General features: G+C 45.0%; 1 long non-coding RNA gene across 9 annotated transcripts in view; it reads left to right on the top strand.

The window, feature by feature from the left end:
- The window catches only part of LOC137222094 (uncharacterized), a 143230-nt gene that overhangs the window by 41689 nt on the left and 77276 nt on the right, over window positions 1-24265 (top strand). For 7 of the 9 annotated variants that reach the window (XR_010942313.1, XR_010942307.1, XR_010942306.1 and 4 more), the window contains one exon: window positions 14904-15100. This is a non-coding gene — a long non-coding RNA (uncharacterized lncRNA). The remainder of the gene's footprint in view (window positions 1-14903; window positions 15101-24265) is intronic. The other 2 variants (XR_010942309.1, XR_010942311.1) reach the window with 1 other exon arrangement.

The raw sequence follows: 24265 nt of genomic DNA, 5'->3' as shown, positions 1-24265 counted from the left end.
CCTCAAGAAGAAATAGGCTCGATGACACCTGGATTTTAGCCCCATCAGACTCATTTTGGACCTCTGACTTCCAGAGCTGCTAGATGATAAGTGTGCGTTAAGCCACTAAGTTTGTGGTGCTTTGTTACAGCAGCAAGAGGAGGCCAATCCACCTCAACTCCCCTTGCAGGGGCAGTGAAGTAGATATGGACTCCAACAGCCCGTGGGGACAGCCACAGGGACACCTTCTCAATTAACACCCCCCAGATGGCTATGATCCCAGGAGTCTTACTGACCCCAAAGTCACCTGTGCAGTCAAGTGCCCCTTACAAGCAAAACTCACTTAAGTATGTATGTATGCCCATCTGAAAGACAGACAAGCTGGGCCAAAAAGATACCTCCTTTTCAAAGACCCTGTTAGCATAAAACAACCTCTTCAAGTCACTCTCATAGTGATGTCCAAACATGACAAGCTAGCCCTGGGTGGAGGGAGTGGGGGGGGGTCCCACTTTCCTTCCCCAAATCTAAGTAGAATTTTGTATATTTAGGGAGAAGAATGCATGGTGGCTTCCTACTAATTCCCCCAATTCTTCTGGTCCCACTTTGCACTTTATTTTTAAATTTTAACAGTGTTTTTTCCCATGGTCCCAGAGGCTGAAGGTCATTTATTTCCTCCTTTTTGACAATGGTATGAGAGCCACATGAAATGAACTCACACATCCTACTTTTGTTTTTCGAAGTATAACAAACAAGATGTTGTGCTGGAGCTTCTCGCACACAGAAATCTGAGTTCGTTGTTCTAGTTGTGTGATGACTTTAAGTCAGAGTACTGCACAGAGCCTTGTTTCCTCAGCTATAAAATAGGAGTGATAATTCCAAATTCTAAGGGTTGTTGTGAGGATTAAATTATTAAATGACATGATGTAGGGAAGGTACCTACCTCCATGTTCAACTGACGCTGCTCAATAAATAGCAACTGTTATGACACTTTTCTTCTTAAATTAAATGTGGTGATCTCATATTAGAGTTTTGACTTGAGATATGGCATTTTATGAGATTTTCCCCCTGGCATCCTAGGCACAGTAGTTTCTTACTGTGCATCCCCTGCCCTCCACTGTCTTTGTGGGATGGGCATTGTTGGCTGAGTACTTAGCATCTACTTTTTCTTTCTCCATCCCAACAGAACCTGGTTTTCTGGTTTCCACTTCTCCCCTGAGGCCTGTGGGTCCCACAGAATCTGAGTCCATCCCCGCCCCAAGGCCCTGATTGGCCTAAGGGTGGTTGTCAATAATTGGTTCAGGAATTTGGATACAGTCCAATGATCACATGGCATTGTCCCAGCAACAGTTATTGGATCAGGGTGGGCATGTGGCCTAAGCTGGAATGAGATACAAAGTCTTCTTTCTCTTCCTAGATATAAAAAGTAAGCAAGTGCATTTATCACAGGCTGCAGTATGCCACAATGACTGAAGCCAGCTTGAAGTGCAGAGTCAGTGTGTGGAGGAAGGCTGAACCCAGAGAGCCAGAGGAGTTCAGATAGAGCCCTGATCATATCATACCTGAAGCCCACACCATCTCTTGACTCCCTGTTGCAGGAGATAGTGTGTCTTCTGAGTGTTCAAATAAGTTTGTGCCAGGTTCTTTGTGGTAGAATTCTCTCCTCTATGTAAGTGGGCAGGTGCTGTATAAAAACACTATTCCCTATGTTATTCCCAAGCCTACAGAGCACCCTTTAAGGGATCAGGGCAGATCTGACCACGGCAAGGCTAGGTGAGTTTAAGGAAAAAAATTTAGACTAAGGATTATGCTTGCACCTCATGGAGGTAAAAAGTCCATTGAAGATAGGGTGACGAGTCCTGGGAGTGCTTCAGTGGGAAGTGAAATAAGACATGAATTTACCCCTTTCTACCAGAAACTCCAATTCCCTGTGAGAAGTAGCGTGGCTCTGAGAGGCAGCATGGCATGGTGGGAAGAAGCATTCAGAATTGAGACTCTGATCTGGGTCTGGATCCTGACTCCCCCACTCCCTAGCCGGTTTACCTTTGGGCAAGTCACTCAGTCTCTCTGATTTATTATTTATGTGCATGCCTCCGAAAGTCTTGTATGTGCTGAGCACCATGCTAGGTCCTTTTTGTGGATTAGCTCACTTTATCTTTATGCCCACAAATTGGGTATGTTTTACTAATGGGGAAATGGGCTCAGAGAAATGAATAACTTACCAAAATCACAGAACAGAAAATGATGAAACTGGGATTTGAAGCCAGATAATGGGACACTGGAGACATCTGGTCAACCCAAACCACCACATCGTACTGTCTGTAAGCTTCAAAGGAGCAGGAGTGGCTGGTTGCATGAGGCAGGAAGCTGAGGATAGTGACGGGAAAGCTTTAATACCCATAGCTCCTCCATTCTTTTATTTTTAACTCACTTCTACAGCCATCCCCAACACTATGATTAGCTTAACATTTTACAACATGGAACATTTGCTAGGGGCCTCCTAAGTCAGGTATTAGGGATGCAGGAAGGGTTGGGAGCCAAGCTTCTTTACAGTTACACTTCCCCAATTCCACTAACACCACTAAGCAAGACCTACACACACTTGATAATGGAGAACTATCCCGAGAGCCCCCTGCTGAGGCTGAGAGACCAAGCTCTTCCTTTAGAGGCTCTGAGTTCCCATGCATCTCATGTGCCTGGTCAGTTCCAACCACAATCCTGTCCTCTGGCTCCAAGTGGACCACAACTTGCCAGCCCCACACTGCAGACCAGCAAACTGAGTCCCACACCTGCTAGGAAAGCCCCAGATCATCACCTCCAACTGAAAATGAGACCTGGAAATGCTGGGCCCACCCTCACCAGCTCCCAGCCAATCATTTGGTCTGAGTCCCATATCTTCATCCAATAAATGGGATGGATGATAGAGGGTCTGCCCACCTCACACTGTTTAAGACCAAGAAGGTCATATATGTGAAAGGACTCTGTAGACGGTAAAGTGTTCTACAGATGTGACGGTGGCATGATTAGTAGTAATGTGATCATTTTATATTCCTTCTCCTCATTTTAATGCCTCATGAAAAATGCCAACAAAAAGGCCGCCAAATCTGTGTGAGATAGTAGATAACAATGGTAAAGGTACAGGCTCTGGGGCCCCCAAAGAGTTGGGCCTATGCACTGACCAGCTGTGTGATGTTGGGACATTCCTTACACTCTAAGGCTCAGCTTCTTTGTGTGTAAACAGCAGGAGGGTGATACCCATGTTATGGTTGCGAGAATCCATTTGGATTTAAAGTGCTTTTAGGAACATCTGTTTTGCCTGAGCCATCATCAATCACTCCCCCTTGTTCTAGAAGCAGCACCTGGATTTCTCTCTGGGGGATGTCCCTATTGCATGCAGCCTTAGTGGGGTTGCCAGTCAAAGAGCCCTGGCCTCCCCTCTCTGATGTGCATCCGAACCTTAGCCATGCCGTACGTAGCCTCTCTGCAGGGAATCTGACACCTGCACGACGTGAAGACAGGACACAGCTGGAGCTGATGAGGATGTGGTTTGGTCTTGCCGTCGAGAGCCCTGGAGCTGATCTGGTTTCCACTGGGAGACCTAGTTCATCTGTTTTTCCTTCAGTTCTGTGAGAGCCCTTGGAGCTTTCTGTTATCACCCATCTTTGGCCAGAGTGGATTTCCTTGCTAACCTTCTGAGCACCCTACCTGATCCAAAAGCTTAGAGCAAGAGCTTACCAGGTACATATTACACACGTAACAAACAATAGGTCTAGACTCAGCGACTTAATCATGCACTCATGGGATCCTGAGGCCTGTTCGGTCTACCCCAGCATTCCCCCTGACCCCACCTTTCTTTCCTCTTTTGTACGATTGATGCCTTTTTTATTCCTCCTTTACATGTTATTCCTCCTCCAACAAAGACAAAGCTCAAGGCCCAGAACTGACCTATTATGGTCCTCATGAATGCTGCTCACTAAATATTTTTATGCCTTCTTGGATGTTGACTAACCTTATTTGAGGTGGTTGGTTACTCTATCGGCCTGGATACTCTTGCCAACCCACAGTGAATGTGTACCATGAGCAAGAAACAAACCTTTGTTGTTAAAAGTTACTGGGATTTAGGGATTGCTTGTTACTGTGGATAAACCTAGCCTAACCTGACTGATACATATACTCACTTTTCCTTTCAGCTCTTTGCACGTTGGAAGCACTTAGGAAGTGATTTCTCAAACTACTTATTTTCTTCTTCAGACCTACAGCCACCATAAGGGCACTCTGATACCATTCTGAGCCATGTTCAGTGGCACAGAATTTGGTAAAACAAGAAGAGTAGGAAAACCCAATCCTATTTCCTTGCTTCTTACTGTGAGTCATGAGGACGTACACTGCACTTCAGTGGGGTCATGAGGATGATGAGGTTCTCAGGTGTAGACGTATATCCCATCATTCAAGTGGGGACTCACTCAGCCAACATGTGCCGAGCTGGAACTCTGTGCTGGATGCTGTGCTAGCTGTAGGCAGGTGGGGGAAAATGTGGGTGAGAAAGCCAACAATCTGAGCCCAGCACTCTTCTGGATGTGAGCCAAACGGCCCGGGAGTAGAGAGGCAAGAATGACTAACCCCAGTTTTGGAGATTCAGGTGACACTTGAGTCAAGTCCTTAAAGAGAGCAGGACTTACCTGGGCCAAAAATAGCTTGGGAGCAAAGCCAAGAGCATGAAGCGTGTTGGTGGGGAGAATTTTTGGCCCCCAGCTTCCTGGGGATGTTAGACAGTAAACCCCCTGGAACTGTGGTGTTCAGAAAATTTGTGCAGGAAAGTTAGTAGGTTAGCTCTCCCAGCACTTTTCTTGTTGAGAGACAGGGATCTGGGCAGCCAAGGAAGCAAGTTTTCAAGTGTTTCAAAAAGAGCAGGCACTTGATCTCAGATGATGCCAAAACGAATGGGAACCACTAAAGCCAGACATTCTCCATGGTGCTTGGAGGAAATTAGCAGCCCCAGGAGCCAAGAGGGTGTCAGGCGGGGACTTGGGGGTGAAGAGTATGTGAGATGAAGGGGCTTGGGCATTGCTGTGGTTTCAGTTTTTCAGATGGAGTTGAGCATGGGTACGGCCACCACGAAGTTACTATTTTTAGCAGAATGCTTCAGGAGACCGACAGATCATCAGAGAGAAGGTCTTGTGCCCAAAGGGGAGAAGCCTCTAATTTTGGCAGATCCGGGACACCCCCTAAAGTAAATATATATGCTCTTCTCATATCGTGCATGATGAACGTGAAGGTTTTCAGTAAAATGATGATCTTAATACCCTTTAATGATATAAATACCATGAAAATGAAATGTGCTCAACCTTGTCAGTAATCAGGGAAATGATGAGCAATGATTTGTACTGGCGTTGTTAGATTGAATTCCCAAGTTTGTGCAGGATCTACCGAGATATAAGCTACATTCTTTCCTGCTGGACTTAAACCTGGAGGGATACAGGCTGATGCTGTTGCAGCCATCTTGCCACCATGAGGGGTGAGCTTGTCTGAGAGTGGAGCCACACTGGAGGAAGGAGAGATGAGATGGAGAGAGAGAGAGAGAGAGAGAGAGAGGGAGAGGGAAAGGGGGGGGAAAGAGAGAGAGAGAGAGAGATCAGGGCCTGATAGTACCATTGGAGTCCCAGGATCAAGCTGTACTCGAGGCTGGTACTCCCCTGGACTTTTCAGTTAAGTAAGCTAAGTTTGAGACCGATTTTCTATCTCTGGCAAGAGTTCTAGCCGACACAAGCATAGTAATGGGGGAGAAAAGGCTCATGATATTTGTCAATTATTGAGTGTTTACTACATACTGTTATAAGCACTTCATGTGTATTGCTTCATTTAATCCTCCCAACAAGTCCATGAGTCAGGGCACTCTTATCCTCATTTTACGGACAAGAAAACTGAGGCTTATACAGCCCAAGATCACAGAGCCAAGTTTGGACCTAGGTAGTCTGGCCCCAGAGCTCATACTCTTAACTACTGTCTTATGAGAACTCTTGGTGCTTTCTCTGCGGTTGACTAAGGCTGGCTTGGCCTGAAGGTCTGTGTATGTGAGTACGGCCAGTGGGATCCTGGACATTCAGTCTGTAGGGAAAACCCACATGATGTTTTCAAATTCATTGTCTTTCTACGTTTAGAAGATGATGATGATTTTCCATACTGCAGTACAATGCTATGGGCTTAATTTGGTAATTAAATGTTTGTTGCTGGGAGTGAATAAATTGTTCTCCATCACCAGGAGATTTTGTCATGTCACTTTGAAGTTGGAGAAGCCTGTTTGTTCACGGCGGCATTCACTTCCACATTGTAGCCTCATGTAATATATGCTGACGATCTTTCCCCATTTGTAGTCTCTGGGAAGATGTTATTTACTATCCCTGATGCTAGAGGAAAAAAAATTAGGTCACTGCCTCACACATCTTCCTTAAACCATCCAAACACGTTCTTCTTTAGGCAGAGATACATTTTCTGAAGAAGAGAAAACCGGCGCTTTTTTTCTCTTCTAGTCCAACTTTTCTAAAACCAAGACTGCTGTGTTCTCAAATGTTTGAAGCTAGCGTTCTGAAATGACGTCAAATGTATTTCTTTTTCTTTTATGAAGTGCGTGAGCTGCAGCCCCTGTTCAGCAGTAACATCATTATATTTTTATAAAGTCCCGAAATCCTTTAACCCCTGAAGCACAGACTCTCTGCACCTCCTCTCCCTCTTGCCATTGGAGGACATCCAAGATGCCCAACTGGCCTGCCCCGCCCACTGCGGGCCATCTCCAAGATGCTCAGGCTTTGCACTGCATGGTGCACACAGCCGGGGCACACAGACCTGTGCAAATGAGCTCTTTTGAAAGCTGCCATCTCCAATGTCGGTGTTTCGTGGACGAAACCTTATAAAGAGAGTCACTGGTCCACCTCGTTTCTGCCAAATTATGTCAATGTGGAATTAAGCTTTTTTTTGGCTTGTTTTTGCTTTGGGGGAAGTCATAATCTTTTTGAAATAATTTACTTTGTTGTTTTTAAAAAATATGCAAAACATTTGGAATGGGTTTCTTTGATTCTGATTGTACCCTAAAAGAATGTAGAATTTTCACCCCTTCTGAAATAAAAAAAAAAAATCCTGTTACATGAAGATCAATCGTTAAAGTCCTTTTAGAGTCCCATGAAACACTTATTCTTAAAATATTTTATGTGAGGGGATACTGAGAGAGCATGTATACAGAGGTTTTGAGTCAGATTAGGGTCAAATCCAAGGGCTTTGCTTAGTAGTTGTGGGACTGGGCAAAATACTCCACATTTCTGAGCCTCAGTTTCCCTCCTCCATAAAATGAGGAAAATAACATCTCTATGCAAGGGATGAAGAATACGATAGGCATCTGAGACATAGGAGGTACTCATCAAGTGATAACTGCTTTTTCATTTTTTATTATTTTTAATGCTGTATAGTTGATTTACAATGTTGTGTTAGTTTCTGCTGTGCAGCAAAGGGATTCAGTTACACATATGTATACATTCTTTTTTATATTCTTTTCCATTATGGTTTATGTTGAATATAGTTTCCTGCACTATACAGTAGGATAAACCTTGTTGTTTATCCATCTTATATATAATAGTTTGCATCTGCTAATCCCAAACTCCCAATCCTTCCCTTTCCCACCCCCCAGATGACTGCTTTTATTATTGCCCTTCGTTGTGGTTTTTCCCTCTACATGAGATTCCCATAGGAACTTAAGTACCAACCATAAGCTTAAGGTGTGGAAGCAGGGGTAAAGGTAATGTGATGCCCAGGTATACATTGTGTCAAGCAAAATTTTACGAGAGTTAGGACTCAAATCCAGACCCAAACAAACAGATATTGGAAGCATTCATTTGCTTTCAGAAAGTTTCATCTTTAAGCTGTAAACTTCCTGGATTCATTCATGACTTCCTGTTCAGGCTACTTTGTGGAGTGTATTCCAGACACAGTCTGGGGTCTGTTCTCCAGGATCTTGTCCTGGACCCAGAGGGGACTGCACTTTTTTTTTTTTTTTTTTGCGGTTCGTGGGCCTCTCACTGCTATGGCCTCTCCCGTCGCGGAGCACAGGCTCCGGACGCGCAGGCTCAGTGGCCATGGCTCACGGGCCCAGCCGCTCTGCGGCATGTGGGATCTTCCCGGACCGGGGCACGAACCTGTGTCCCTTGCATTGGCAGGTGGACTCTCAACCACTGCTCCACCAGGGAAGCCCGACTGCACTTCTTTTGAAAAGCAGATTTAAGGTAGAAGTCAGGGTGCCATAAGAGGAGACAGAAAAGCAGAAGAGATGTGGAGGAAAGAGGGAAGGGGAGTGGGCCTGGAGGAGGGGCAGCCTCGGAAAGCAGGGGACGTCCCTTTAGGAAAACCCTTAGGAGAAAGGCACACAGCGGGGTGGGAGAGGAGAAGGAGAGAGGAGAAGGGAGAGGAGTCTCAACTGCTGGATTAGAAAGGCCACGTGCAAATGGTTAAAATATCGCTCACTTCTATTATATCATGAAAAAAATGGCAGTGACCAGAGCTGCCTGGATTAGGAAAAAAGGGTGTAATTCCATCTTGGGGCTTCTGGTGAATTGAGCTTGTGGTTCTGTGGTTTATGATGTCACCAGAACCCCTGGCTGGAATTACAGCCTTTTAATTTACAACTTGGTAAGTGGGGAGGCCGAGGGTCCATCATCCCTGCTTGAAATGTGGTGAGGACCCCAGGGTCGAGGTTGGCCTGGGAGTGAAGGTCTGGAGGCTGGCCCCTTGTACCCTTAGTGGATAGATAGTCTTGGTCAAGCCACTTTTCCTGTTCTGTCCTCTGTCTTCTCCCCCCGTCTCCCCATCCCTCCCTCCTCATCTCCCCGAGTTGCACAGCTTGATTTTCCTATGATTTATTTTATAAAAAACCCATGTTAGCTAGATTCCTTTGGCCTTCACTCTCATTAAGCTCACAGTTCAAACCTTTCTGTCTCAAAACCCACGCAAGAAAGGCTCAAATGTGACATCTCTGACTTCTAAAGGAAGAGCCCCACAGTGAACTGGGGAGCTCATCTCTGTCTTTTGTTCTACCCCCCAACCTCCCGCTTCATCATGCATGCCAAGGTCAGGAAGTGATGGAGCTGGTGGTACCACTGGTCCGGGGGTGAAGCCTCAAGAGTGACTGTTCACAGCCTCCTCCAGCATGGCAGCATTTGGTGCCCCAGTGCCTTTGGTTATCCTAGTTCCTCAGCCTCCATTTCTTCTTCAACCTTTAACATAGGTTTTCTGAATATTTATTATGTACCAGGAGGCCCTGGACTCAGATCTTGGTATAAAATGGAAAGCAAGATAAATATGACTGCTGTCTTCATGAAGGCTCCTCCAGCCTGCTTGACATTACCATTTTGGGATGGCATAGATCTTAAAGTTAGAATGTCCCAGCCCTTATTTCCAAATTCACCCATCCTTAAGCGTTCCCTGTTTCAGTTTCTGCCACTATCATTGCCAAGTTGCTCAAGCAGAGATCCAGAGATCCAGGAGTTTCGTGTCCGATTTCTCCTTTTCCCTCATCCCCAACAGCCACTCTATTGGCTAGTCTTGTCCATGGTACCTCCAGGATAAAACTCTTCTGGACCACTTTTCTCCATCTCACTGACATCATTTTACTCCACCAGCTCTTCATGATTGCAACAGCATCCCAATGGCACCTCCCACTTCTTTATTGTTCTCTCTAATCCAAGAGTTCTTAAAGTGGGGTCCTCAGACTAGCAGACTAGCAACACCTGGGAACTTGTTAGCAATTCATATTCTTGGGCCTTCCCCAGACCTATTGCATCAGAATCTCTGGGAATGAGCCCCAGAAGTCTTGAGTTTTACAAGCACCCCAGGTGATTTTGATGCAAGCTCACATTTCAGAACATCTTCAATCCATCCTCTGACCAAGCAGGGTACTTTTAAAAAATGCATTCTCTTATTTTTTTTAAATTTTGTTTTATTCAAGTATAGTTGAATTACAATGTTGTATTAATTTCTGCTATATAGCAAAATGATTCAGTTATACGTATGCATACATTCTTTTTCATATTCTTTTCTATTATGGTTTATCACAGGATATTGTATATAGTTCCCTGTGCTATACAGTAGGATTCTGTATATAATAGCTTATCCATTCTGTATATAATAGCTTGCATCTGCTAACCCCAAACTCCCAGTCCATCTCTCCGCCACCCCCTTCCCCCTTGGCAACCACAAGTCTATGTCTGTGAGTCTGTTCCACAGATATATTCATTTGTGTCATATTTTAGATTCCACCTATAAGTGATATCATATGGCATTTGTCTTTCTCTTTCTGACTTATTTCACTTAGCATGATAATCTCTAGGTCCATCCATGTTGCTGCAAATGGCATTATTTCATTCTTTTTCATGGCTGAGTAATATTCCGCTGTAGATGTATATAGTACATCTTCTTTATCCATTCATCTGTCTGTGGACATTGAGGTTGTTTCCATGTCACTATTCATTCAGGTGAATAGTGCTTCTATGAACATAAGGATGCATGTATCTTTTTGACTACAGTTTTCTCCAGATATATGCCCAGGAGTGGGATTGCTAGATCATAGTCTTTGAGGAACCTCCATACTGTTCTCCATAGTGGCTGCACCAATTTACATTCCCACCAACAGTGTAGGAGGGTTCCCTTTTCTCCACACCCTCTCCAACATTTGTTATTTGTAGAGTTTTCATTTTTTATAAATTTATTTATTTATTTTTGGCTGCGTTGGGTCTTCGTTGCTGCACGCAGGCTTCTCCCTAGTTGTGGCGAGCGGGGGCTTCTCTTGTTGCACAGCACGGGCTCTAGGCATGTGGGCTTCAGTAGTTGTGGCACGTGGGCTCAGTAGTTGTGGCACGTGGGCTCAGTAGTTGTGGTTCGCGGGCTCTGGAGCACAGGCTTAGTAGTTGTGGTGCACAGGTTTGGCTGCTCCGTGGCATGTGGGATCTTCCCGGACCAGGGCTTGAACCTGTATCCCCTGCATTGGCAGGCGTATTCTTAACCACTGCACCACCAGGGAGGCCCTGTAGAGTTTTTAATAATGGCCATTCTGACCGGAGTGAGGTGGTACCTCATTGTAGTTTTGATTTGCATTTATCTGTGCATTCTCTTATTTATTCCCATTTTACCGATGAGGGAACTGAGCCCTGATCTTAGAGGGTAAATTGGATTATATAACTTCCAAGCCAAAAATCCATCAGGAACCTCCCACTGCACTTAGAATAGAACCTACACCATCTGGCTCTGGCCTCTCTCCCCAGCTTCCTTTTGAGCAATGCTTTTCCTTGGACTCACTTGTTTCCAAACATTCTTATCTTTCAGTTCCATGAACATACAATTCCCTTTCTAGCCTCAGGGCCTTTGCACATACCATTCTTTCTGCCTGGAACACTCACTCTCACTTTATATGAATAGCGCCATCACCTCATCATTCTTGCTCAGCAAAAATGTCACCTCCTCAGAAAGACATCCCCTGACTGTCTTAAAATAGATTTCCCCAGTATTCACCATTTCAATTCCTTATTCATCTCTTCACAGCACGATTAGAGGTAACTTTATTAATTCTTTTTTTTTTTTTTGTCTCCTCCGCTAGGAAAATAGGAGCTCTGTCTTTTCACCACCAAATTCCTAGTACCTAGTACCTACCATGGAAATACAGCATGGAATGAATGAATCTATGAATGAACATAGCCTAGATTATTTTGCTTTGCCAACCAAGTCCTTAAGATCTCAGCTCAAATATCACCTTCTCTGGGGGCTTCTCTCGTTGCCCTAAGCAGAATTAAATCCGTGATTTCCCAACACTCTGGATGGTACCATCACGACACCCATTTCCTTGTGAGGCTGGGGAGGGGGGCAGTGGGATGGCAAGACTGTGGCCTTTGAGGCACAGAGACCTGGGTCCACAAAACAGCCTGTGTCACACCCTGGCTGCTCACCACTTCCCCTCTCTGAGTTCCCTCATGTGCGCGATGGGGAGTTTCTCGTGAGGATTCAATAATGTGCCTGGCACAGGGCAGGTCCCTCAGAAGTGGTAGCTGTTAGGTTTTAGAGTGAGTTATTCATATAACTCTCTTGCCCAAGAGCCTGGGAACTCCTGGAGAGCTGGCCTGTGTCTTGTCATTTGTGCTGGTTGAGGGAGGAGGCACAGGGAGTCCCCTGCATGCCCTCCCCATGCATGTCCAGGGCATGGTTTTGGTGGCCAGCTGGCCAGAAGACAGTGAGTAGGCAGTCTCTGTCTGTGGGTGAGCCTGGCCTACGAGTCACAGGGAGAAGGAACACAAGTGGTTTGAAAAGCAAGCTAGACCTCTTCACCTATGTCCCCCTCCAATGAACATCACAAATGGATGAGGCAAAAACGCATAGAAAATCATGGGATCATAGATTGAGTTGAATATCCCATTTGCCCAGAGATGCCATCGAGTTGTTTTGCAACGCCGCTTGGAAAGGCCCAGTGGGTGTCTTTACCACCTGAAACTGCTTCCTTCCAGCTATTGCCCTCAGTTGCATGGATGGCGGGGAATGCAGGAGACACCAGATTCCAAGGAAGTGCATCAGGCATTTGCCTGACCCTCACTTGGTCCTAAGTGAAGTCTGCTTTTCTCTCGTGAGACTCCTGGTGTACGTAGATGCCGATGCTGCCTGTCCGGTCCACCCTCTTTCCCAGAGCCTCTTGAACTGTTCCACCCACTGCTGACCTCTGCCCAGGCCCATGAGCGGGAGACTCACCTCTGAGTTCAGCCGTGTCTGCCATCTTGTACTGTGCTCTGTCTCAGGGGCACTTTGAGGTCCTGGCTTCCTCTGGAGGCAGGACTTTGCCATTGGTCAGCTTCCTGAGTGTTCTCTGGGCACAGCACACACTAGGGGGACTTCTACTTCCAGGCATCCCTTAGTGTATATCTGTATTTTCCACACCTGAGGCATTTGGATCTCACTTTCATGATTTTTGCCGTAGTATGTTTGCAACTGCAGTTGCCCCTTATATCTGTGGGGGATTGGTTCCAGGACCCCCATGGATACCAAAATCCAAGGACGCTCATTCCCTTTATAAAATGGTGTAGTACAGTCAGCCCTCTGTATCCGTGGGTTCTGCATCTGTGTATTCACCCATCCATCCCCGGCTGGTTAATCTGCAGACGCGGAACCCGTGGACGCTGAGGGTCGACTGTACTCACATTGTTCCTTCATATTTTCCTTTGAACCTACTCACTATTTTTTTTTTCTACTCACTATTTAATATCAATAGATTTATTTAAATGGAAAATTTATACCACTATCTGCTTTATTCGCACTGCCAACTGCCATGAAACCATAAAAATAATACAAAAAAAGCAAAATCACTTTATGCATTTCCATTAGATCTGCCAGAGACTTGAGCTTGAGGGCTTCTTTCTCTTTGTTGAAAGTGAGAACAGCAAGTTTTTAGAGATGTGTTAAACTGCTACTTTTTCCTTGAAATATTCAGAAAGTTTGAAAGAGAATTGAGAACAAATGAATCCCTTGATTGAATGTTTTTTAAGGCTATGTCTGGTACCGCCTAAACCATTTTAGGTATAGTGACTATAGTTAGCAATACTGTTTTATATACAGTACTTCAAAATTGCTAACAGACTGGATTTTAAATGTTCTCACCACAAAGGAGGAACGTTAATTATGTCATGTGATAGAGGTGTTAGCTAAAGCTATGGTGATAATCATACTGCAATATATAAATGTATGAAATCAACACATCGTATACCTTAAACTTATACAATCATATGTAAATTATACCCTATTAAAAATAACTAATACGGGCTTCCCTGGTGGTGCAGTGGTTGAGAGTCTGCCTGCCGATGCAGGGGACGCGGGTTCGTGCCCCAGTCCGGGAAGATCCCACGTGCCGCGGAGCGGCTGGGCCCGTGAGCCATGGCCGCTGAGCCTGCGCGACCGGAGCCTGTGCTCCGCAACGGGAGAGGCCACAACAGTGAGAGGACCACGTGCCACAAAAAAAAAAAAAAAAAAAAAAAAAAACTAATACATAGTTAAGGCACAAAGTGTTTTAGCAAGATTAACTCACCTATCTTTGGAATAATCCTGTGATGGTGTATTATAATTATCCCGCTTTTCAGACAAGGAAATCAAGGCATCTAGTGGCTAACTTGCCCATGTTCATACAGCTATTGGGTAGTGGAGGCAGAATTTGAACCCAGCTAGCTGCCTAGTTCTGGATGCCTTCATCTCAGATGCTACTCTCACGGCCTCTGGGAGGTCCCACTTATCCTAATACTTTGGGGATGCTGGCCGTGTGGAGAGCTATGGATGGCGAGGCCAGGCCATCTCTTCCCTGGGCATGGTGGGTCTGGCTCAGGCAGAGCTGCGTGACCCATCGACAGAGCTGCTTCCGCCTGGGGCCAGGAGCTGTGATCATCATCGAGTCTGCGGTGCTTCTGTGTCTTTAGCTCTGTTCTGTTCATTGAGCACCTGCTGGGGACTGGGGACGTGGACACAGATACGTCCCTTGCTCTTGAGGAACTCACAGTCATCCAGTGGGGGAGCAGGACCATGAATGGACACTGAAAGAGCCGCGTGATGGAGTTCTATTACAGAGGGGAGCACAGCGGGGTGGGCTGGGCTGCAGGCACCCCACTCAGGTTGGGAGGTGGAGAGGTAGGTGGGGTTTGGAGAATGCTTCCTGAAATGAGGAAGGAAACAAAGAATGTGCAGAGCAGAGGGAAAGTGAGAGAGAAGGCACAGGGCTGACCAGCTGGGTATGGGCAGGGCAGCATGCTTCTCGACTCCCTTGGAGAACGTAGGCAAGTCTGGGTTCCCTTCCTGCCCTTGCTGGGAAAGTCCTGAGCAGCACTGCAGGGAAGAACTTGGGCCAACTCTCCTCTGTCATTGCTTTTTCAAAGGGCGCAGATTTGAAATGTATGCCCAGCGACCAGTGAAGACCTCCGGCTCAACAGAGAAAAATGGAAGCTTTGGTCCCCAGTCGCTCCGGCGAAGAAGCAAAGATCACCGCAGTCTGATATTTACAGACTCCGTACCACTGTTGCAGCCTGTGATTCTGAGGTGCAAAATTGGCCAGCCCAGAGAGGTAATTTTCGGGGTGAGTTTGTTTATTTTAAACCCCACACTGGCAGTTGGGTCAGATTTTTATGTGATGATTTTGTGTTCTGCATATAAGGAAGTACTGCTCGTTGGCTACTATGAATGTGTCCAAAACATCTCTCTCCAGAATAAACTCGTGCTTTGCTGATGAAATGAAACATACCGGGGCCACACTCAGAATAGAACGTGCTTGGTGTGGCGATCCCTGGTGAGCCGCTAACCAGAACCCAAGAACTTGGAGCTCCTTCCCGAATGCAGGAGCCTTCAGAACATGGAGCCGAAAGGCTGTGCTGAGTGGCAGGCTGCGAACATTTGGGGGGTATGCAAAGGCTCCCTGGAGTATTTAAAGGATGCCCGCACTCTCGTGCAGCATTTGATAAGTGGTGGTGGAGGACCGGTTTTGGCACAGGAGGGGAGGAAAAACAGTCATAATTCAGACCTTCTACCCAGGGCAGTTTAGGTTGTATCTAAGTGGAAAATGGAAGTTGTTTGGAAATCTGCTCAGGACACACAGGCAGGTGGGAAACCTGCCCATCACTAGTGAACTGAAGGACACTGTCTGTGTGGCCTCAGTAACCTTTTTTGTGCAAAACTCGGACGTTTAGGCTGTCAGGGAAGCTTTCAGATCACTTGCAGATTTGAAGTCCAGCTAAAGGAAAGGTAAGTAGGAATTTGCTGAGGTTGTTTTGCTCAGTGTATTGGGCCAGGTTCTTCAGCTGCAAGAAACGGAAACTCTCTGGGAATTTATCGGCAGGACATCGGGTGCACTGAGGATCGAAAGAAAAGCTGAGTGCCTGAGTCCTGCAAAGCAGGGGACCCAGGACAATGCTGGGGACCTGGGTAGCAGGACTTAAATGCTGTCTCTGGGGCTTTACCAACCATCAGAGTCTAACCTTTTTTGGCCTTGTATTGCTCTATTCTAGCTTCGAAATTTCTGGGTAAACTGGGTCTAATCGACCCTGTCATGGGTCCAGTACCCACTCCTTGGGCAGGGGAGCACAGGGAGCCTGAATTAACTGGCCCCCCAAGACGATGCAATGGGGAGTGGGTAGGGAGAAAAGAAGAACAACTCCCCCCCAAAAAGTGTGTTGTTACCCAAAAAGGGGGGCATAGATGCTGGATGGGCTAGCATAACAGATTTCTCTTACTCAGAGATAACGAATAAAAAGGTGACAATTTGGACTGTCACACGGCCTATTTTTTGAGGTCATAGTGAGCATGAGTATGACATTTGGTCTTCTTAGCCTGATCCTATGGAACATTTGCTTAAATATTCCAGTCGGCTCGTGTAGGGACAAGCATTTCTACCTGTGGTCCACGACTTGGCCGTAGTGCAAGGTCCTTGCTATTTCAGCCATTTGTCTTATCCACTCTTGGTTAGGCTGGAATGAACAGGATTAAGTGAAGCTGAAAGGACTGGAATAATGATATTGTGGTCTATCTTTTCAGTTTGGGAGTCATAACCATGATTTTTTTTTTTTTTCTTGGTCAGGGTTCTTTGCACATGTTCCCTGGACCAGCAGGGCAAAGGAACAGGAGGAATATGAGGGGAATTGACAGTGACTTTTAAAAATGGCTTGGTTAACTCATGGCTTAGTTAATTCCCTCACCCTCTTGGGTTAGGTAGGCAAGTTACATTGTTAAATTTCCACTAAGTACTGTTCTTACCAGGCACTGACAGTGGAGAAACAGCTCTAAGCAGCATTTTCCAAAGCATATTTTATGGGATATAGACCTTGAGATCCTTAAAAAAAAAAAAAAAAGGGAGTCTCAAATAAGCCTGGAATATGATTCAAATTACACGGTTGGATATTCATGATGCACATTAGCATATTAAAGGAGCCGATAAGTCCTGCAGTGAATAAGCCTGTTTAGTTTTGTCTAATTTGGCATTTCTAAACATTTTTGACCACAGAACATTTAAAAATAATACCTGTTACTAAATAACATCTCTGGCTTTGAGGAATGCTGACACTGCTCTTTCACCTCTGTTGCTCTGGAACACGTGGGTGGGGTCATTGGTCACGTCTTCATCTTCTTGGCACTTATAGATTTCTACATGGTGACTTCAGAGGTCGTGTTTCCTTATATTTGATCATTGTAAAGTAAACCTGAGGCCTCACAGCATACTTCCATGTTGCTCCAGATTTGCTGTGCCAAGGTTCTTTTCCCCTGCCACCAGTGTTTGTCAGGTGCCAATTCCAGAGTGTTCTGTGAGGGCACATTTGGGAGCAGAGAACGAATAAGGGATGGACCCTTCCTTAAAGAGCCACTGGGCTCACAGAGGAAGAGTGAAGAGCAAACAAATCACTAAAAACGGTAGAATGAATAACAATAAACAGATGCTCTGTGCCAGCCCCAGGATGGGCTTGGCATTCTGTGTGCATCTGCTAAGGACACGTAAATTATGTACATCGTACCTAAAGCTCAGCCATTCTGCTCTAGAAGCATTCTTTTCCCTTTGTACAGGTAAGGGAACTGAGGTTCCTGGAGGTCTGTCTCTTGCCTAAGATTTCACTGTCGGTGAAAGATGGGAAAGATGGAGGCAGGTTTGAGTCTGAAGCCCAGGGCCTTTCTAAACACTCCATGCCGCTGCCATTTCCTGACCAGATTTCCTAAACCCCAAAGCTGGAAAGTTTCTGAGACTGTCATACGTGAGAGTGGGCTCAAATATTTAAATGAGTACTGTCTCAGAACACCTGAGCTGTGATCCTTGTCAGCAGTGAGAACTGACAGCAAGGCAACTTTAGTCTTTAAAAAAAAAGTTATTTCTAATTGCATGAGCAATTCATAAATAAACTCTTCTAAAAAATAAAAATATCGCAGGTGAGCTATTCTATAACAGCTACCCTGGTCTCCTAGTCTCTTCCCCAAAGGTAAGCCACATGATCAGTTTGGTAGGTATTCCTCCAGACCTTATGTACAAATGGATATAATATGGGAACTATCACACTAAGTGAATTAGCTTGCAGATTTTCTGTTTTCATTCAACAGTATATTTGAAGCTCTTTCTATGTTAGTATGTATACCTACATCATTCTTTTCTTCAACTTTTTATTCTGAAGCAACAACTTCTTTTGAAACACGAAAGTTGCAAGAATAAGAATAGTTCAAAGAATCTTCAAATATCCTTTCTCCAGATTTCACGTTTGTTATATATGTGTGTATATATATCTATGTATATAGTTATACATATGTATAGAGTATGTATGTATATAGTGTATATGTACGTATATGACTATATGTATGTATATAGTTATGTAAGTATAACTATATAGACACACATTATATATATAATTTAATGTTATTATATAGATAAAGTATAATTTTCTTCTCTGAATCATTTGAAAGTAAGTAGTGTACTTCATGTCCCTGCTCCCCTAAATACTTCACTGCATAAAAGTAAAGATATTCTTTTAAATAGGCATAGCAATTATCAACTCCTCTAAATATAATATTGACGTGCTGCTTTGACCTAGTCTACCATCTTTATGCCATTTTTGTCAATTAATTGAATAATGTCCTTTGTAGGATTTTCCCCTCCAATCTAGGATCCAGTCTAGGATCAGATATTGCCTTTAGTTGTCATGTCTTTCTTGTTCTTCTATTAATATGGAACAATTTTTACAGTCTTTCTTTGTACTTTATGATAGTGACACTTTTGAAGAATACGGTCGCTTTTTATAAAATGGGCTGTTTCTTATTTGGGATTTTCTGATGTTCTCTCATGATTAGATTGATGATTAGATTCAAGTTAGGCATTTTCAGCCAGACTATTATATAGATGATGGGTCCTTCTCAGGGGACCACATCTGCACACTCACAATGTTCATCTGCCCCTCGTTGGTGATGCTAATTTTGATCACCTGGGCAAGGTGTGGTCTGAGTTGTCCACTGTAAAGCTACTATTTTTTTCCCCCTTTTTTCCCCTGATAGTTCCCCGCAACTATCATGCGGTCTATTGGAAGGCACTTAAGACCGTGCAAATAACCTTCTCCTTGTCAATATTCCCCCCCAGATTTAGCATCACTTGATTTTTTTTTTAAACTTTTTCAACTTAATTAATTATTTATTGATTTAGTTGCGCTGGGTCTTGGTTGTGGCAGGCAGGCTGCTCAGCTATGGCTCACCGACCGGCTCCTTAGTTGCAGCACATGGGCTCCTTAGTTGTGATGTTCGACCTCTTAGCTGTGGCACGCATGTGGGATCTAGTTCCCCGACCAGGGATCGAACCCGGGCCCCCTGTATTGGGAGCGTGGAGTCCAGTGCACTGTGCCACCAGGGAAGTCCCACACTTCATGATTCTTGCCTGAACCAATCTCTGTTGAGATGGCTGCAAAATGATGATTTGCTAGCTGTAACAATCCCTCCATGTATACCCATGGGCTTGGCCTTCTCTTGTAAGCTAGGGCCTTCCCTTCTCCCTATGTATTTGTTTATCTATCTACTTATTATTGTCTCAAAGATTTGGCCAGATTTGCCAGTAGAAGCCCCTTCCTGGTTCTTTGTGACACGTACCCATCTTTTTTTGGTATTTCATTACTTTCTGGCATTACAAAAATGTTCCAGGCTCATCTTGTACCTACCCTGCCTCAGTCCTGGAACCATCCATTTCTCCAAGGACCTCTGGTTTCTTTCAGTAGGGGATGGTATCATAGACCGAGATCTGTATGCTGGCATGTTCATCTCTGCTGGATCTCCTTGCTTCTCTCTACTACGTTCTTTTTGACTGCTGCCCGCTATTTCTTAGAATGGCCACACCATAGTTTATTTCTTTCTCTGTTGATGGATGTTTAGATTGCTTCCAGTTTGTTCCTATATCTCTCAGTTAACATTCTTGTGCACACTCTTTGTGCATTTGTGCAAGGAATCTCTCTCCAAGGGTGGGTGATGAGAAGCAGAATTGCTTGTTCTAAGGTGTGCATGTTTAAAATGTTGCTAGATATTTCCAATTTCTTCTCTACAGAGGCTCCACCAATTTAGAGCCCAACAAAGAGGATATGAGAATCTTTCTTTTTCCACACCCTTTCTGATGCTTGGTATTGTCAAACATTTTGTTTCGATATAATCTGAGGGGTGAAAAGTGTTGTCTTACTGTCTTCATGTTCATTTTCCTAATTGTGAGCTTTTCATGTGTTTATTCGCCGATTGGCTACCTGTCATTTCACTGGAGGAAGCAGAGAAAGCTTTGAGGGCTGTAACAGTTGAGCCAGACCTCACTGGATGAGAAGGCTTTCAGGAGGTAGGCAAGACAGGGAGGCTGTTTCAGACATAGGAAACAACAGAGCCAACCACAGAGCAGTTATGGCCAAGTGGTCGTAGACTTTGGATACCCCCCTTTCCTGGGGTGGGGCTCGCTATTTCATCTTGGCACTGCCTCTTTCGTGGTCGTCTCCACGACAAGCTTTGCAAAGAGCCTCCAGAGATGGGCGGTTGACTCCCTGGCCTTCTATTTTAAGATCATATTAGAATTCACACACACCTTCCTTGTCTGGGTGAAATTTAATGGGGCTGAGGTAGCCAAATGTTTTCCTTAAGGCAGTAAAACCAGCTGTGTTTACCAAAATTGAATCAGTAGAGGGTGGAGCCAACAAAGGGAAGGATATTGGTGAAATGACCTGCAGTGGGATATACACTGATTGACCAAAGGTATTAAGCAAATGAACCTCTATCCGGAAACAACAGATGGAAGCCCAGCACAACGTGGGGTATAGTGATTAGGACCAAAAGAGAGGCCAGCTTTTCATTGCGGCTCAGTAGTCAGAGGCTTGGAGGAAAAGCAAGATAGTGTTTAAGAAATAATGATGTCTTATTATGAGAATCATTTTGCAATATATACATATATCAGATCACTATGTTGTACACCTTAAACTAGTATATGAGGCTGGACCCAAAACAAGTGAAAAGAAAGGGAAAGAACAATGAAGCTGGTTACAGGGTTGTGATGGCATTCTGCTAAGACATGGGTGCAGGGTCGCTTCATAAGGTATAGGAGAGGCCTTCTTTCATAGAAAAAGGGGCTTCTGTGGGAAGAAAGAGCAAAAAGAAGGGGCTTCGTCTGGAGCATGAGGGGTTTAGGTCAGAGGTTTGGAACTGATGGGGACGATCATAATGGTTGAAGTGATTTCTCAGGGAAGTTTCTGAAATGTCCTCTTTGTCTCCAATAAAGGCACAGATTCTTTTCTGCTGGAATGATTTGGCCCGTGTGAAAGACCCCCCGCCTGCCCCGGATTCTGTCAAGTCAGGGCCTCTGTGGGTGACGGCAGGTGCAGATGCTCTTGGCAGGTACTGGGTTACGGCTCGCACATCCACGTGCTTTCTCCGTCCAGGAAAGGAGCCAGACCAGCAAGGCCCGAACTTTTCATGGGGTAAATGGCCTTTGGGGCTGCAGATGTACTTGGGCAAATGGCAAAGTATTTTTTTTTTCCTAATGGGTATCTCAACTTACTTCTTATAGCTATAACATGAGTTGGGTATTATTTTCCTTATTTTCTTCTTTTATTTAAACTTCTAATGTGACAGATTTTACACTCACAGAAAAGTGAAGGTCTAATATGATGAGCACCCACGTACTCACCACCTAGATGCAACACTTCCGTCTCTCTTTCCTTTGTCTCAGTATATGTTCATGTATGTGTGCATTATATCTATACTTATGTACACTATCTCTGTATCGATAGTTTTTCCTTTTGGCCGAATCTTTTTAAAGCATGTTGCGAACGTCACGACACTTCACCTATTCAGGAAACAGAAACTGCACCTGCTGTTTGAGGGGAGAGAATTTACTCTAATGACTTAACTAGATACAAAGTCATTGGCTAGGTGACCAGAAGAATAAAATGAGAACTCCAAGGAATCGCGGTGGAGGTAGTTTCAGGAAGCATCCTTTGGGTTGGTGGCATAAAGAACAAATTGGGGTTATTAAGCCAGACACCTACAGGAAGGCTCCCTGTCGCTGAGACTCTCCTGTCGGAAGCCGAGGGGCTGCTCAGCTAGTGCTGGTCTCTGAGTTGTGGCGCTGGGACCCAAACCTCTGAGGAGGGGGCTGGTTGGAGGGTGCTGGTGTCTCTCTGGGGCTGGATTTCGTGGCTGCTGTGGGAAAGAAGTCCTGCTACTGGGGTGAAGAAGCAGTGCTGGGGGGCAAAAGAGGAACAGGAAGCAGATGGAAAGGAGCGAGTCTCTTCCTCCTCCTCCAGCCTTGCATACTCTCTCTCTCTAGCACCCACTTTTGGCAGATCCTTTCATGTGGGTTTCAGAGTCCCAGACCCAGCATCACAAGGCCAAGTATAGCACGGTGAGTTTGGAGTCAAGACACAGCATTTTCATAACTGGCACAAACCTTAAATACCCTAGCACGCGTCTCCTATATTAAGAAGGTTCTTTTACATATACACAATAGCATTATCACGCCAAAGAAACATTATCATTATCATTCATATGCAATCATTTAATAGTAATCATAATATCAATTAATATGCAATCCATGTTATTCTTCCAAATGTGTTTTATGGCTGGGATTTTCGTTTTTTAGGGATTAGAATCCAGTCAGCATTCCCGCATTGCATTTGCTTGACGTACCTCTTTAGTGTCATTGTGGAACAGTCTACTGCTTCCCTCCTTCTTTTTAAATAACCATGACAAGATGGGCCAATTGAGTTGTAAAAAGTCCCACATTTTGAACATCTGAGTGTTTCTTCATGCTGTTGCTTTTCTTGTTTGTCTGTCCCCTGTATTTCCTGTATCCTAGAATTGAAGTGTAAAGACTTGATTAGATTCATTCATTTTTGTCAAGAATATGGCGTAAGGGGTGGTGTGCCCTTCAGTGCGATGTGTATTTTAGCACGTCAATTCTAGTGTCATCTTTTAAGACATTTATTAACTTCAGACATACTTTTGTATTCCTGGGAACAAAGGCCGAACGATTCTCATGAAAAGAGGGGATTTGCACTGTAACAGGTTCTGCTCGTTAGTTCTGGTAGAACTTGCCCTTGTCCCCGTCATGCACTGAGCCCTCCCCGGCCATCCTCCTGCGTCATCTGGAAATGTTCTGTACTGTGTACTGGAATGTCTACTCATTGAGACTATGCTTTATCCCCCAAGAATCCTGTTTTGTAATCTTCTGGGTTCCCTACGAGCCCTGCAGGGTAGAGTGTAGGGTATCACCACCTCCCTGGCCATGCCGTGCTTGGCTCTGTGCCACCTCTGAGTGCTCTGCTGCAGAGGCAGCTGGGTGAGAACTGACTCCAGAAAAGGAGTTTTCTCCTCTTTTCTTGTCTGCAGTTTTCCTCTTCGTGAGTTCTTCCAGGGGCTGCCTTGTAAACCTTGCACTCTGTCATGTCCTCACCCCTCTACAATCATGCCTTTCTTGCCAGACAGTGTGGTCTGTCTCAGCGTTCCTGATGCTCTCCCTGCTTTGCCTTTCACCACCTGGGGTCTTGGCCATCCTGACCTTCCTTTGGCATCACTGAGTAGAGCCGCCTACTTTGGATCCTCTTTCTGGGTTTTATTTTCATCCAATCCATTTCACTTTCCCATGTGCATGAGTGGAGGGGTCAGGCATGCTTGTTCTGAGTCAAGTCAAAAGACTGGAGTTCTAAGTTTAGTTCCTTAACTTGGATACCTGCAGGGCTCCAGGTAGAGTGAGGTTTTGAGGAAGATCAGGTGTAAGAAAACCAGCAGCTCAAGTTCAAGGAGAAATGGCAACAGACCCACAGTTTCTGCAAGGTTGGGGTTCTGATGAACTGGAGAGCTCATGAAAAAAATAACGGTACATTCTTTGTAGCTCCTCCTATCAAGAGGTGAACTCTATTTCCCTAACCCTTGAATCTCGTTGATCTTGTGGCTTGCTTTAACCGACTAGACATTAGTAAAAGACATGTAGTCAGAGGCTTGCAAAATGCTTGCCTATTGAGGCTTGCCCTCTCTTGCCGATGGAGGAGCACCGAACTAGCCTGCTGGACGGGCCGTGTGGAGGACAATTGAGGTATCCCACCCAACACCTGTCAGCCTCTGATTGTAGCCATATACATGAGCCTAGATGAGACCAACTAAAGAAATTCTAGCTGAGCCCAGGCCAAACTGCTGACATCCAGAATGGTAGCTAATAAATGATTGTTTTAAGCCACTAAGTTTTGGGGTGGTTTCTTACGCAGCAAAGGCTGAC

This window comes from Pseudorca crassidens, chromosome 3, assembly GCF_039906515.1.
Source record: "Pseudorca crassidens isolate mPseCra1 chromosome 3, mPseCra1.hap1, whole genome shotgun sequence".
Taxonomy (NCBI): Eukaryota; Metazoa; Chordata; class Mammalia; order Artiodactyla; family Delphinidae; genus Pseudorca; species Pseudorca crassidens.
This window is presented reverse-complemented; position numbering and strand designations above follow the sequence as displayed.